The sequence below is a fragment of the Dromaius novaehollandiae genome, chromosome 14, assembly GCF_036370855.1.
Source record: "Dromaius novaehollandiae isolate bDroNov1 chromosome 14, bDroNov1.hap1, whole genome shotgun sequence".
Classification (NCBI taxonomy): Eukaryota; Metazoa; Chordata; class Aves; order Casuariiformes; family Dromaiidae; genus Dromaius; species Dromaius novaehollandiae.
The window spans coordinates 3,510,493-3,526,095 of NC_088111.1; the positions used below are offsets into that span (position 1 = coordinate 3,510,493).

The window sequence follows — 15,603 nt, forward strand, 5'->3', positions numbered from 1 at the left end:
TCAGATATGGTGGGCAGGATACGATCCCTCAAAGCCCTGGCAGGAGCGAAACCCATCGCGGAGTTCCCATCAGGCAGGGGAGGAAGGCAGCAGAGGGAGCAGGGGCTGCTGGTGAGCCATCCGCAAGGAGAGCAGACACCGTGCCAGCACAGCCTGCTGCCGTAAACCAGCCCGTGTTGAGCATGTGCTGTAGCTGAGAGGCCGCAGGCATCCAAGCACAGATTTTCCCTCACTCATTTCCAACCTCTACAAGGTGGCCAGGGCGATTTCGAAGTGCTGGTCCTCAGGCTTCCTCCAGACCCTGCCTCCTGGGGCACCCGAGCACCCGCCGACGGCCCTGCCCTGCTCGCTTAGACGTAGCATTAACTCCTCCTGCCATCACCAGCTTTGCTGCCTGCAGCTCTGCACGTGCTGGTTCCCACCTGGCTTCCTCCGCTGGCCTAAACCCTGCTCTCCCAAAAGTCGGGGCAAAACCGACGCACCGAGCGGGAGCCGCAGCAAGCGCTCTCCAGCCTACGGCGGAAGCCGGCTGGGGCTCGCTTTGCAAAGCCGTTCCCACCTCCATCCCCCGGTCCCCAGGCTAAAACCGCACCAAAGGAAGCCCTGGCGCAGCCTGCAAGGGATGCAGCACCACGGCACCGCGCCGGGCTCTGCCGACGTGGCGTGCTCCGGGGCCAGCCCTCGAGAGGTAATGCCGAAAATGCTGTGCTGCAGCCCAAAACACCACGTTGCAGCCTGAAACGCCGCGCTGCAGCCCAAGACACCGCACTGCAGCCCAAAACACTACGTTGCAGCCCGAAACTCCGCACTGCAGCCCAAGACACTGCACTGCAGCCTGAAACACTGCACTGCAGCCTGAAACACTGCATTGCAGCCTGAAATGCTGCATTGCAGCCCAAAACACTGCATTGCAGCCTGAAACACCATCCTGCAGCCTGAAACGCCGCGTTGCAACCCAAAATGCCACGCTGCAGCCCAGAACACCGCACTGCAGCCTGAAACACTGCATTGCAGCCCGAAACACCGCGTTGCAGCCCGAAACACCATGCTGCAGTCCAAAACACTGCGCTGTAGCCCGAAACACCATGTTGCAGCCCAAAACGCTGCACTGCAGCCTGAAATGCTGCGTTGCAGCCCAAAACACTGCACTGCAGCCCGAAATGCCATGTTGCAGCCCAAAATGCCACGCTGCAGCCCAAAACACTGCGTTGCAGCCCGAAACACCATGCTGCAGTCCAAAACACCGCACTGTAGCCCTAAACACCATGTTGCAGCCCAAAACGCCGCACTGTAGCCTGAAATGCTGCGTTGCAGCCCAAAACACTGCACTGCGGCCCGAAATGCCACATTGCAGCCCAAAATGCCGTGCTGCAGCCCAAAACGCCGCGTTGCAGCCCGAAACGCCGCACCGGCCCCCGGCAACACCCCGCGTGCCCAGCCAGCCCGGCGCGGAGCATCGCGCAAGCCGGGAGCGCCAACGCGGGCGGACGCCTCCTGCAAGCGCCGGGGGCCCGCGGGAAGCGGCGGGGCCGGCGGGGCGGCGGGCGGCGGGAGGGGACACCGGATCGGCCGCCCGCCCTTTCCCCCCTCCACCGGCAGACAATGCGCTCTGCCGGGCTGTCAGCGTCCCTCCTCCCGCCGCCTCTCCAGCCAGAAAACTCTCCATCTGTCTCCAGATGGGGTGTTCCTACCACTCCGGTCAGACCGATTCAGAACGGAACAATGATGCTTTGTTAACAAAACAATTTTTGTGTCAAGCCCTCCTCCTTGCGGTTTTTTTTCCCGAGTCCCCAGTGGGTCAGCTTTGTGTGGCGTCCTACATTTTGTTGTTTCTTTCACATTTTAAAGGCTTCATATTTTCGTACAAAAGGTGCCTGCGGAGCAGCTTTTATCTACGAGGCAGGATTTGACACATACGCAGATCACAATTGCGACAGGAGGTTCGTGATGTGGTGGTTAAGGGTGGTGTCAGGACCTTCAGAGTGATGAAGCATTATTTCCACTGATTTTTGCCTCCGGGATAAAAATTAGAGCCGGTCCGACGCCGCGTTGAAGGCTTCCGCGAGCGGGGATCACCCCGGGGCTGGTGGAGGGAAGCGCGAGAAAGTTTGCGGGAGGACGCGGCCGCTCTCCCGGCCGGCGAGGGGACGGGATGGGGGTGCAACGCCCCGGCCCCATCTCCCCGCTGCCCCCGGGCAAAACCGTGAGCAAACCACAGCCCTGCTTCTTCCTCCCTGTTCAGCGGCCGGGAAGGCGAAACCTCACCCGGGCGGCCGGGGCGTCTGGTCAACGCTCCCGGTCGGCGCTCGCCTGCGCCCGGCGTTGGGATGCTCCACCTGCACCCGCAGCTCCACGAGCCCTCTCCTCTCTCCCAGCAGCGTCTCCACCGCACGGGCCCCCGGCAAAACCAGCTCGGCCTTTTTTTGTCTTTTTCTGCCCCAAAGCAACGAGCCTTCTGCTCTGCATGTAACCGTCAACGTGCAGCGACCAACCACCGTGCCGGCTCTGAAGCGAACAGGCCCAGCAGTTCCCGCACGAGCCGGGCTTCTGCTTCCAGCTCCCCCCCGCCTTTTCCAGGGAAGTTCCCCCTCCTTCCTGTCCTCAGGTAACAGCATTTTCATGGAAACACCAATATTTTTGAGTCACCCCCTCCTTCTTCCCACTCCTGCCGCCTCGTCCTTCTGCAACGTGGTGCTGGAGCCGCATCAGCACCAGCACCAGCACCAGCAGCACCAGGATGGGCTCCTTCCCAGGAACGTGCTCCCTGCGGAGCCCCGGCCACCGTCTCCCTCCACGCTTGGCCCCTCCGGAGCCCGCGGGGCTGCCGGGCCGGGTGAGACCCACGGTCTATCTAATCCATGACCCTGCCTGTGACGGGCTGCTCCAAAGGAAGAAACGCGCTAGAAGAGGGAGAAACGGGACAATCTGCTTCCACGGAAATCCCATCCTAACTCCCAACGCTTGGGAACTACCCGGCAGAGCAGGGCGTGAGGCCGCATCTCGCTTCCAGAACGGCAGCTCAGTGGACGTTGGCTCCAGGCTCATTTTCGCATGGGAGTAATCGCAGCTGGGAAAGTCCAGGTACAGCTGAGAAAGGAGCCGAGGAAACGGAGAAACGGAGCTCTCTGTCCATGTTCAAGACCGCCGAGCAGCTCTCGCACCCTCCGCTCGGCAGCAGGGACGTGAGACGTGGCCGGGGGAGATCGTGGCAGGGATGCGCCTCTTGCTGCGTCCACGCAAATCCTCCCATTTCTGGCCATTGGGAAAGCGCCGCTCATGCACGCTCGATGGAGACTGCCTCGACTTGCAGCAACCCCCATTTCTGACGTTTCCATCCTGGTGGCAAATGCTCCGTCCTCCCACGGCCTCTGGCCTCGACCATGCTACGCACGGCCGCAGGGTGCTGAGGGAGGATGCTGAACCGCATCACGACCTGCGTTTTCCCACACTTGGCTCCAGCTCTCAGCTGAAATCCAGGCTGGAGTCGTCTCTTTGCAAGGACTTTGAAGAAAGCATTGCACAGAGTTAAATCTCAGTGCTTTTTATATGTAAAACGCTGAATTTAGCTGCTAATGGCAATTCCCAGCAGAAAAGGACGGTTAGTAGTGGCTGGGATATTTATGAATACTTTCCAAGCAAACGCTGTGAGGCAAGAAATCTGCTGGTCCTTATGGAAAGCGCGCCCGTTTGCTGCTACCCACATCTAAATGCAAAGTTTCAACACGGCTATTGCGTTTCGTGCTCTGCTACACGCGTCCCCCTCACACCTCCGCGTTCGGAAATGACTTCTCAGCCGCTCGGCCACGGAGCCGGTGCCCGGAGAGGCAGGGAGGCCCGTGGCCTCTCCGCCCGCCACCAAACGCTCCGCAGATTTGCCAGCAAAGAAAACTCCGGGGATCTCCCAGACCCGTCTCCTTAGCTGCTCCCTGCAAAGCAGCTGAGAGCCGACACCAAATACCCCGGCCCGGGTTTCGGGGAGGTTTGCACTAAGAGCGCTTTGTTTTCCCCCGGCAAAGCCAGGAAAGAATTTACATCCTCGGCCTCGGCGAGGCTGCTCCGCTCTCCCAGCCGGCAGCGAAATGCAAGTTCCTCAGCAGCTTCCAGGAGGAAAATACTCCGTCTCCAGGTCTCCTTTTAAGTCCACGCGGTGCTGGCGGAGGGCTCCCTCGCGAGCAGGAGCGGTGGTAACCCGCAGCCCTGCCCCGAAGCGGTGCGGGTGCGGGCGCCAGCCCCACAGCACCCACTGCACGGCCCCACGGGGCCATCCCCGACCCTCCGTCTGTCCCCAACCCTCCGTCTGTCCCCGCTGCGCTCGGCCGCTGGGCGCAGGTCGGGTCCGCCAGCTGCAAACCTCTGGCGCGGCTTCTGCATTGCCCCGGGGAGGTTGCACAGTGGCAGAGGTGGGCGGTGGGGCTCCAGCACGACCCGAGCAGATGCAAGAGCCCTTGCGGGACCCCTGCGAGCTCCCTGCCCCGAGCATCCCGCTGCCGCCCGAGGCCCGGGGGCAGGAGAGCCTTCTCGCGCTCGCGGGGCCGCGACGGGCCGCCCGGGCCCGGCCGGTGCCGCCTGGGTACCGTCCAGCCGCGCGTGAAGCGATGTGCCTATTTTTGTCCTCGTCACATGCTCGCACTCATCCTCTCCGGGGCGTGTGCGGGGAAAAAAACACACATTCATTATGGAGTGCCTTATTTTGGTACGGCTTTGCCTTTCTCAGCGTACGTGTGCTGCTGGGCCGGCAGAGGAGGGGGGGGGTATTTTTGCGACATCCATGCACTTAGGAGGCAAAGTCAAAGGATTGCTAATCAAATATCCAGGAGTGCACAGTGCTGACATCTGCACCTCGCTACTATATGCCCTTTCATTAGCATTACCTAAATGTACGACCATGCAAAGAGCAGATTTCCTTAGCAACAGGGCTGCCTTCATATTTCCTCCCCGCTACCCCCTGCCCTCAGAAGAAAAATGACTCCGGCTCCTTTGCAGAGCGGTGCTCGCAGCCGCCCACCGCTGCGGCGATGCCGGGCCGCGACGTGCCGCAGCCGGGATGCTTCCCTCGCCGCGCCGGGACCCACGAGGCGTGAAGCAGCCGCAGGGATGCTCCACTCCGCTCCCGGCTGAGCATCCGCGAAGGGAGACCGGCGGCACCCCGAGCCGTCCCCGGAGTCATCCGGGCCGGGACGGCTGAACGCGGCTATTTTTCGCTGCCCGCCGGCTGTTCCCGCGCGGACGCTCGCTCCCCTTCCCGCTGCGAGAGGGGCTTTGATTGCACGACCGCGTAACTGTAATGAGACAAATATTTATTTTGCAGATATGGGTTAATCAGACCGAAGGTATAGAAATATTTCATGCGCTAATCAGAGTACCTCCAGCAATCAGGATAGTAAATAACGCAGGTAAATTAACATAGGAGAGTTCCCTTATCAGGTCGGAGCTGGAGATATATGTGCATTAAGGCCTAATTTGCCCTCCCTGCCTCCGATTTGGACCAGAGCCTCGGCAGGGGCCTTGCAAAGCGGCACCCCCAGGAGCACCGGGCGGTTAAGCGCCATGACCGCCCCGACCCCCGGCCCTCGACGCCTGCAAAGCGGCGGCGTTCCCGGCACGGAGCAGCTCCTGCAGCTGCATTTCCCCGGCCTCGCTGGGAAAAAAGCTCCCAGCAAGGAAACATGGAGGAGCCGGAGCCAGTGCCCTCGCTTCTGCCGTGTTTGGGGCCTTGGAGAACAAAAAGCACCGGAGGAATGGCAGGCATTATCGTAACGATGGTGACAAATTTAATTAGAGCAGGAAGCTCCAGAGTGGATTTCAAGCGGCAACACGGCGTTTTGCGTGAAAGCATCGCACCGCGTCCCCCCTCCCGCCCCCCATCCCGGCGAAACCTGCCCCCGCGCCGGCCCGGTCCCGCCGTCCAGCCGCCGCCGCCAGCTGTGCCGCGGCGGCCAGATGTGCGACGGCACCTGCACCAGGGGCTCAGCCCCGCGGGCCGGGGCCGCCGGCCCCATCGCCGCCCCGCTTACCCCCGCGGCGGGTTCGCGCCCCGGGGCCGGATCCGGCCGTGCCGAGACGGCGCCTGCGGGAAACCTTGGAAACTGGCTGCACCGCGACCACCTCGGGGAAAAGGCAGGCGGAGAGGAGCAGGTAATAAGATTTCTAACTGGTGCTGCTGGAAAGGAGGAAGTAATATAACAGTTTAATTAATCTATGCCTATTAGCGTTATTAAAGAAAACAGGGAGCGATTGGAGGTTTACCTCCGAGGATACCGCCAAACGGGGACCTTCTGCGGGGAATTTGATGTCTCCGTGCCCAATTTATAAGCGGCACGGAGGTGTGGTGCTGGTGACAGCCAGCGCTGAAATGTCACCGTGCTTAGAAGTCATTAGCCGGGGACACAGGGAGAGTGAAGGCGAGGATGGAGGAGGGGACGGCGGCGAAGTGGGGAAGGAAGGAAAAGGAATTAATTTAATTAAAAATATCTTTAGAGCCTGTCTCTTGATTTGTGTGGTTTTGGGGCTTGGCAGAGCTGCTGAGAACGGTGTGGAAGGAAAATCAAGGTTGCTGGGGCTTTTTGAAGCTGATAAAAAAAAATAAGCACACTTTTCATGTTCGGGAAGATAAATCCCCATTTTCTCAGTCTCAAGACAATCCAGTTATTTACTGACAGTTTTACTGTGAAATAAAAAGGGCTTTAAGCTTCTTTCTACTTGATGTCTCCATAGCCTGAATATTATTAGATCCCAGCCTGGTGCAGCTGGAGTTTTGGTTAATAAATTTAACGTCATTAGACAGAAAAGCCTTCGACTGAATGTTGCAATGTGTTTTTTTTTTTCCGACGTTGCAGTCAGACTGTATGTAGGTGGTAAGAATCAAAAGAAAGGAAGTACGCTTGGCAAACAGGGAGCGCTAAAAAAAGCCTTCGCTGGGGCTGGGGCTCGGCGCGGGGCCGGTTTGCCCCTTTGCACGCGACGCCGGGCCGAGCGTGCCCCGGCACCGAGGCGATGCCGCGGCGGGCCGTGGCGAAACGCTCCTGCCATTCCAGCGGGATACGCGTGCCGAAGTGCTTCCTCGCCGTCCCGCTGCAAACGGGAGCGTGCATCCCGCTCCGGCACGCGGGGACCGATATGTGCCCGCGGCAGCGGCTCCGTGTGCCGGCTTAGCACGCCGGGCCGGGGGGGAAAGGCCTCCTTTTGGGGGTGGCAAGCAGCTCCCCCAGCTCCTGGGTGGGTTGCGGCCCCCGTGGCACAACGCGGATGTTGGGGCAAGGCTCCGGCAGTCGGAGCATCCCGTGCCACCCGCGCGGGAAAAGCCCGTCCCAGGGCACAGGCCACCCGGATGCACTGCTGGATTCAGTTAATCCCCTTGCCCAAAGTGACCCGCTTCTAAAAAAGCGCTGGGTTTTTTTTCGGTTTGAATCCCCCTGTGGCAAATAAAAGCAAAACAAATAATTGCGCGGAGCGAGGACGGGTAATTAGCAGCAGATGGCTTGCGACGGCAGGTACCGTCCTACCTGCGCACCCCTGCCCGCCGGCCGCGGTGCTCCCGCCGGCCGAGCCGCCGCAGCCCGGCACGCGGCGCGGACGCCGGAGCGCAGACAGCAGCCCCGCGAGCCGCTTCGGGGAAATCCAGTTTAGAGCCAAGGCAATGCATGCAGAGTCATTAATCTAGGTCTAGTGCCAATAGGGATGGCTGTGCATTAGCGCCGGGCCCCTTTGTAGCTCAGACAATCGGTCGTATTCAAACAGCGCGAGATAACGCTGCAGAAAGCTGAGACCACTGCAGCTCATTCCTCCTGCGAGGGATGGGGGGAGAGGATTTACAGGCGACATAGCATTGCATTAATGGCACTGCTCAGTATTCCGCACAGCCGCTCGCGGATAATGTCTTTGCAAACTAACTGCAATAAATTAATTAAATTAATCTACTATGCCGTGCTTGTCCCCACCCAACATCAAATTCAAGGATGATCAGGGCTTGCCTTATCCTCCATAGCCTACGAAAGAATCTGATCTCGCCCGCGCTCGAGTTTCTGAGGCACTGAATTGCAAAGTACCACCTGCCTCACTAAACTAATCACCAGCCTGGTGGTTTAGATCACATCAGTTTTACATGTAATTAAGACTGTCCAGGAGGGCATGCAGCTGCTTACATGGTCGTTCCCTCTTACACAGCAACGTGCCTCCTGCTCAGATAGGTGCAATTAAACAAGCCTGTTCACAGTCATTAAGCATTAATGCACCTCATTAGCATAAGAACTGGAAGAAGCTTTGATGCAGGGAACCCCGCAGGAGAAGGAGCCCGAGCGAGCGGCGCACAGAGCCAGCGCGGCAGCGGGCCGGGCCACCGCCTCGGCGGCCGGGCCGAGCATCGTGGCCGAGCATCGTGGCCGAGCATCCCGGTCGAGCATCCCGGTCGAGCATCCCGGCCGAGCATCCCGGCCCGGTCCTCCAGCGCGCCGTGGCCTCCTTCCCGGGAACGGGCCCGCGCCCTCCCCATCCCCCCTTGATAAATTATGCTGGTGGGAAGAAGAAAAAAAAAAACTGTTGGGATATTAACCTAGCGAATCCATTAATAAGCTGAACTCTCCGTCGGCTTTGACACGGCGCACTAAAGCTTTAAAGCGCCAGGGCCCCCGGCGCGGGAGATGGGGGCAGAGACAAGGGCGCTAACAAAGAGCCACTGTTGCCACGGCCGTGGCCATCGCGGGGAGGTCCGGCCGTCTTTGGCGCTCTGTTTTCCAGACACAAAGAGCAGCCTCAACCGTTCGGGCCTCAATGGCTTTCATCCCCCGGCGGGGAAAACGGCAGGCGAGGGAGAAGCGAAGTCAAGTGTAGGCGAGAGCGGGGAAAAGCAATGAAAATGGAAGGAAAGGAGGAAAAAAAGAGTGCCGGCACGGCATGGCACGGGTCCTCGGCGGGTGCGAAGTGGGGCCACCGCGGCTGCACCTAGCAAAGCACCGGTGCACCGTGGCTGCAAGCTCGGGAGCAGCCGGGGTTGCGCGGCGGCTGCCCCGGTGCCGGAGCGGCAGGAGCAGCCCCACAGCCGAGCCGGCGTCCCGCACAGTGCCGGGGCTTGCGGAATGGGTCCGTGATTCCTGGTCCAGTTCCTGTTGTACAACACGAGCTCGGAGCGCTGCAGAGCGAAGCCGGGACGTGGCGCGATGCCGGAGCTGCCCTGCGGAGCATCGCATGGGCTCATCCCAGCGGCACGCTGCCGGCCTCCGGCTCGCGGGCGATGGAGGTGACCACCACGCACCTCCCACCTGCGATGGAGAACAAGCAATCCCAGATCTTCCCACCGGGACACAGCTCCCGCGGGTCTCCGGAGACCCCCTTGCAGGGGGCTCTACCCCCTCGGCACACGTATCCCATGGATAGAGACGGATCTCACCCCCCTGAGCCATTTGGGCCACGGTGATGATGGTTTCCCCTCCTTGAGCACCTTCTACTAAAGATCTCAAAGCATCTCCCCGGCGTCAGATGGGGGCTTGCACCCTCCCGCGCCCTCGGGAACCCCGCAGGGACGGGGGTGCTCAGCCCCGCGCTGAATTGGGCCCTAAACTTGCCAACAGCGTCGGAGGAAGGAAGAAGGTCTGAGTCACCAAACCTCCTTTCTTCCCCCCCTTCCGTGCCCAGAGAGGGCTGGAAAGTCTCCCCTGGGCTGCGAGGGGAAGTCCATCCCTTTGATTCGGTTAAAACAGCTTTTCTTTCTTTCCTTTTCTCTTTTTTTTTTTTCGGAGGGGGTGGTGAAAAGGCTTTCACTGTGCAGTCAGTCCGATAAACCACCGAGCCGGGGCTTTTACCCAGCAACAGGCGGTGAGAATGACTGATGGAGCCCGTGACCCCCGGTGAACCACAGCCCTGCTCCCCGGCCCCTTCCCGCCGGCCTTTTGTCATGACGACCCGTGGGGGGGGCCGGCAGGTGGGGGGAAAAATAAAATAAAATAAAATAAAATAAAATAAAATAAAATAAAATAAAGTAGACAAAATAAATGAAATAAATAAAACAGAGGTGCCCCCGCACCGCGTGCGGCGGCTGCTCCGCGGCTCGTTGTGCCGCCGGGAGCATCCACCCGGCACTCCCGGGCGATGGGTTTGATCGAACGCAACTTCAATGGCAAACGGAGACAGAGAAGGGGAGAAGCAGCAAAGAAAAAGAAAAAGGCCTTGAAAATCCATGCCAAAAAAAAAAGAAAAAACGGGGTGGGGAGGGTGTTTTTTAATGCAATCAACGGCTCCTTCCTATAACTCTGCCTGTGGTGAGGACATTTCTTTCCAGCAGCAGCCAGCAGCAGTCCCCGGGCTGTGACACCGCCGCGGCGCTTGGAGCCCAGCTCTCCATCTCTGGCAGCAGCCCCGGCTTCTTGCCGGCGCTGGCCGCGATCGCAGGGGTGCACGCCAGCTCGCCGCGCGCAGCCGCGGTGCTCCCTCCCTCCGGACGCCTGCCCTCGGGGGCGGCCGGGCCGGGAGCGGAGCAGCGGGTCCCCCAGGCCCACTCGGGAAGCTCGTTAGGAGAGCAGTGACAGATGCGCGAGCTATTAAAAAAAAAAGGGGGGGGGGAAGCTATCATAGAACTTTAAAAAAAAAGCAGCGGCCGCCTGACAGTTTTACCGCTGTCAGATCCCTTTTTTTTAATTATTTTAGCGGGCACGGGTTTTAAATGGCTCTTGGATGGTGTCGGACAAACATAACGCGCCGCTGCTACCGCGCGCGTAAATCCTTGCGCCGGGCCCGCACGCCTCCACGCTACTGATAAAGAGAAACGAGCCTTAAATATTTAATGAGCGAATAAACCCGTTAAGAGGAGGTGATTAACAGCACATCACGGCTCTGCATTTCAGGTGTCCCTGCTGCACCTTTGGGGGGGGATTTTGAAGGGGAAGGTGCAGCGAGAAGCCGGGGCGCGCGGCACCCGCGGGAATGCGGCACCCGTGGGAACGGGGCACCCAGCTCCGCTCCGGAGACGGGAACAAGCCGCGGGAGCGCAGCCTCGATCATGTCACTTAGCTGCCCCGCGGCAGCCGCCAAGGCGAGCTGCAGAGGGAAGGTTTTAATTAGCCGGGCGCTAAAAACGTCCCTTTGCAACGCGGCTTTCTACGTTTTAAAATTATTTGCATCGTTATTTTTACCGGAGCTGGGAGAATAATACAAAACAAATCATCGTGAATCATCGCTCAACTTTTTAAAGACGTTAAATTTAGCTGGTTCTGCGCCACCTTTTTGTTTATACTCTCCAAGCGTTTCTTGCCAACGAGTTACCGGCAGGGATTTCTGGCCAAGGAGGAGAAAAAAAAAAAGACAGACTGTTAATTTTAAGCAGCAATTGAAGATACAGGAAGAAAGTGAGTTTCAACTTCTTAATTGCAACAGTTCCCTTCCCAAACCTCAAGTCTAAAAATTAAGCCTGCCCAATCCAGGAGCTGAAACGCCCCACGTGACCCAGGATCCCAATTAAAACGGCTCTAGTGCTGGAGACTGACTATGCACAAAAGAGCGAAGACCACGGATTATTTGCAGAAATTATCTGGAGAACAATTTTGAATAATGAATACGATGGGGGAAATCGCAGTCACTTTGAATACTTAATGCAACTACCGAAAAAAGAGAAAACACAAACAATTTGTGAATACGAAAGAGGTGAAACGCACGGGATCAATTATTTATTACGGTCCTGGGATCGATCCGGGTGAAAGACCTTGGGAAAGGGGATGCCTGAGCACGCCGGGGATGCGCTTCCCGCCTCCCAGCCCCGCCGGCGACGGCGGTCGGGTACCGCGAGGGGACCCGGTTGCAGCCGGAGGATGAGACCCGCCGACGGCGCCTTTGCCCTCCCGGGGAGCAGAGCCGAGCGCCGAAGCCGCCAACGCAGCCCCAGGCTCCGGCACATCTTCCTCCTCCTGCCGCGGGACGCGGCGGTTCCCCTCCTCTTCCTTGGATGCGAGAGGGGAAAGGAAAACGCGGAAAACCGATGCGTTTAGGGGGCAAAAATGCCATCTACACGAAGTCCTTCCAATGCTTTGGGTCAAACACGCTCGGACGAGCGGAGGCTGTGCCTCCATCGGTGCAGACCGCGGAGCGGCGAGGCCGGTCGGGGACGCGGAGGCCAGCCTCGAGCTCGCACGGAGGCACCCGGAGACCGGGCCGTCGTCACCCGTCACCGCCTCGCCTGGGGTCTCTGATCCCCCACGTTATTTCACTGCTTCCAGCGCATTGAAACAGCTCCTTAAAATAAAGGGAAAGGGGGCTCGTCCGCCGGGGCGGGCTCCCCTCTGCAGCCCTTCGCGCGGGTCACCGGCACCGGGGCCCGAGAGCGGTTAAGGAGCAGCACGGCAGTGCCAGGTGCCCGCCGCTGTGTCCCGGCGCTTCCCGGGGAATTAACCGGCACAGCGGTGCCGCCCGGCCAGGGAAACTGAGGCACGAAGCTGCCCCGGAGCGAGGTGGCCTCCGGCAGCACCCAAAGGCCCCGGGAGCCCCCGCGCCGGTCCCCGCTCCACGGTGCCACTGCAAGCCCGGCGTCGCAGCCCCGGCACGGCACCGCCGGCCAGGGGACGCGGAGGGAGGGGAGAGGGAGAAAGCGGGAGCAGCAGCCAGACAGCTGCCTCTTCCTCCTCCTCCTTTTGTGCCGAAATGTGTTTCTGTTTGTCAGTCAAACGGATTGTTTTCTCCTTCTTTGCAGGCCAATTGTTTCTGCTCCTGCGAGATAAGGGATTGAAAAGGGCTATATTTTCATGGCACCGAATCCAGGCCCTCCGAATTGGAGGGGAGACAGGCAGTGGGAGGAGATTCCTGCTCAAACCAACACTCCTCTCCCCCTTCCACTCTCCAATCCTATTTCCACCCCCATTTTCCTTTTTTTTCCCCTCCTTCCTCCTCCCGCCCGGCGCTGCCTCCGAGCCCTGGCGCTGTTTAATCTCCGTGTCTCCGGCGGGCTGGGGAGGCTCACGCAGCTTCGGCCTCTCTGCACCATCTCCTGCCGCCATCCCGAAAGCGGAGCGAGCCGGGGCGGCGGCGGAGACCCTGGGCACCCCGAGGGCCCGCGGTGACACCGCCGTGCCCGTGCCGGGACGGGGGACGCCGACGTCCCAGGCGCGAGGGCTCTGCCGGCCGCGTGCGTGGAGGGGCTTTCGCCTGCCCCGCTCGGGGGTCGCGGCCGGGAAGGGGCAGCGCGGCTCGGCCCCGCTCACGAGCCTCTCGGAGCTCCAGCTCCGTGCCTGAGATCCACTCAATTAATTTGGCTTTGGCAAAAAGTCCATTTTTATTGCTATTTCATGCCTTCGGTATAGATTTTCCCTGCTCGTCTCAAAGGGATAATAAAACCCGACTGGTTCTTTTTATAAAAGTCTCGCACTCCCTCTCTCAGCAGGCTCCGTGTTCCCCAGCTAGAGATGTAAATTTAAAGGGGAAATGCTGTCATTTGAAACAAAACAAAACCAAAAAAAGCAGCTCCGACAGCCCATCTCCCGAGCCGGCTCCAGCTCCCAAAGGAGGCCGTGCCGCCGCAGCAAACCCGGCGCCGGGGCTTCCCGGCGAGGCCGCAGCCGGCACTCGGCTCAGGGGACGCGCGATGCCCCGGCCGCCGCTCCGAGTGGGGCCGTCCAGGCGGCTCCCCTGCACCTGCCTTCCTCCTCCTCCTCCTCCTCCTCCTGCTTCCAGGCGGCAAAAGTTTTGGGGTGACTCGTGCCGGAGTGAGCAGGAGAGCAAAGAGCAGAGCGGGGAAACCCGTGGCGATAAGCTCCCGCCAGCCCAGTGCTTGGCTCACCGGGCACCCACTGTGGGAACCGGGCACCCGCCGTGGGAATGGGGCGCCCAGCGTGGGAACGGGGCGCCCAGTGCGGGAACCGGGCACCCAGTGCGGGAACCAGGTGCCCAGTGTGGGAATTGGGCGCCCGCCGCGCGAACCAGGCATCCACCACGGGAACCAGGTGCCCACTGTGAGAACTGGGCGCCCACCAAGGTAACTGGGCGCCCGCCGCGGGAACCAGGCATCCGCCGCGGGAACCGGGCACCCACCGCAGGAACCGGGTGCCCAGCGTGGGAACCGGGCACCCGCCGTGGGAACGGGGCACCCCCTGCGCCACCGCCGGCCCAGCCCGAGTCGGGCCGTTTCCCCGGATCACAGAGCGAGCCGTCCTTCCCCGCGGCGAGCCGCCGAGCCCTGGCGATGCCCCGGGAAGCGGTGCTGCAGCTCCCGCGTTGCGGAGGAGCCGGCCGGGGCGCCCAGACTCTCCCGCAGAGCCCGCGCAGGAGCCGCCCTCCAGGCTGGAAAAGCCTCCGCGAGACACAGCATCCTCGGCAGCTCAGGCGGAGGCAAGAGATGATTAAGACTGGCTGAAATCTCCCAGGAGCCGGGAGCCAGGGAGGCCCCGCGCGAGACGGCAGAGGCCCCGGGCTGCTCCTTGCACCCGGTAACCCCCTCGCCTTAGCGGGGCACCGGGCCCGGGCCGGGGGCTCAGCCGGGCTGGGGGCCAGAGGCCAGGGCACAGCCCTCGGCTTCCAGACAGCAAAGGTCTGGAGGAGCGGAGGATCACTTAGCAGAGCGACAGCAAGGGTTCAGAGCAGAGCCTGCAAATTACACGCTACAGAGCACTTTTCCTGCCTAAAAGGTCTCTGAAATGACGGTGGCGGCTCTGAAACGAAGCGCTCTGGATGCAATTGCTCCCTGGGGCTTGCAGAGGAGACAGGGCTCGGGAGGCGAGGTGGTCTGCGGCCGCGGCTCCTCCGGCAGACGGGGACGCGCGCGGCGCCGGACGACCCGGCACGCTCGTGCCGCTTCCCGAAATCTCCCCTGCCGTTTCTACCGGTTGTGGTTTGCTTTTTTTTCTGTTATTTTTTTTTTTTCCCTCACTTCCTGCTTCAAAGCTCACCCTGCTCCCGGGCCCCGGCGGCCGGCGCGCCACAGCCCCCCGCGGCAGCGTCTCCGGACCCTCCGAGAGGCTCCGGCGAGGCCGGCGAGCCAGGGCGGCTGGCGGAGCCGCTCGAGGCCGGTGGCACCACCGGGGATGCCAGCCCGGCGGCATGAAAACATCACCGGGGAGGTCAACGGAGGGCGGCCAGTGAGGGGAGGGCGCGCAGAGCAGGGAGCCCGCAGGGACCCCGAGAGCATCGGTGCCTCCCCGGCAGCGAAGCCGCCCTGACGTCAGCCACGGCCCGCGGCAGGCTGGCAACGTCAGCGGCGCGGTGGGCGGCCGGCTGGGGAGCCCCCGTGGAGCCCCCGGCCCCCCGGGCCGCGGGGAGAGGCGCCGGGACCCCCCTGCGTGCCCTCGCCGCGGCCGAGCCCCGCCGAGCCCTGGCAGCCGGGGGGGGCTTGCACAGAAGGGGGGGGGCGCATACACAAATAACACAAATAACTGCAGCTCCAAACCAGCTGCAGCAGGTCTCGAGGGTGCCCGGGGGGGTCGCAGCCCGGCTTGCTCCGAGGGGATGTTCAAATGCAAGAAGTTCCCTCTCCGCACACTGCAGGCGGGCTGGAGGGGGCTCCCCGCTCGCCCCTGGAGCGACGCGACCCCCGGGCCGGGGGGGCCCCCGCTGCCCCCCGCCACCGTGACGTCACTTGGCCCAGGGAGGGGAACCCGGGGGGGGGCCAGAACGGGATGCGATTGCAATGCGAAGCAA

At 61.3% G+C, this 15,603-nt stretch overlaps 1 protein-coding gene across 2 annotated transcripts in view; it reads right to left on the minus strand.

Moving 5' to 3' along the window:
- Window positions 1-15,603, minus strand: part of RAI1 (retinoic acid induced 1) — a 51,622-nt gene that overhangs the window by 35,024 nt on the left and 995 nt on the right. The window lies entirely within an intron of this gene.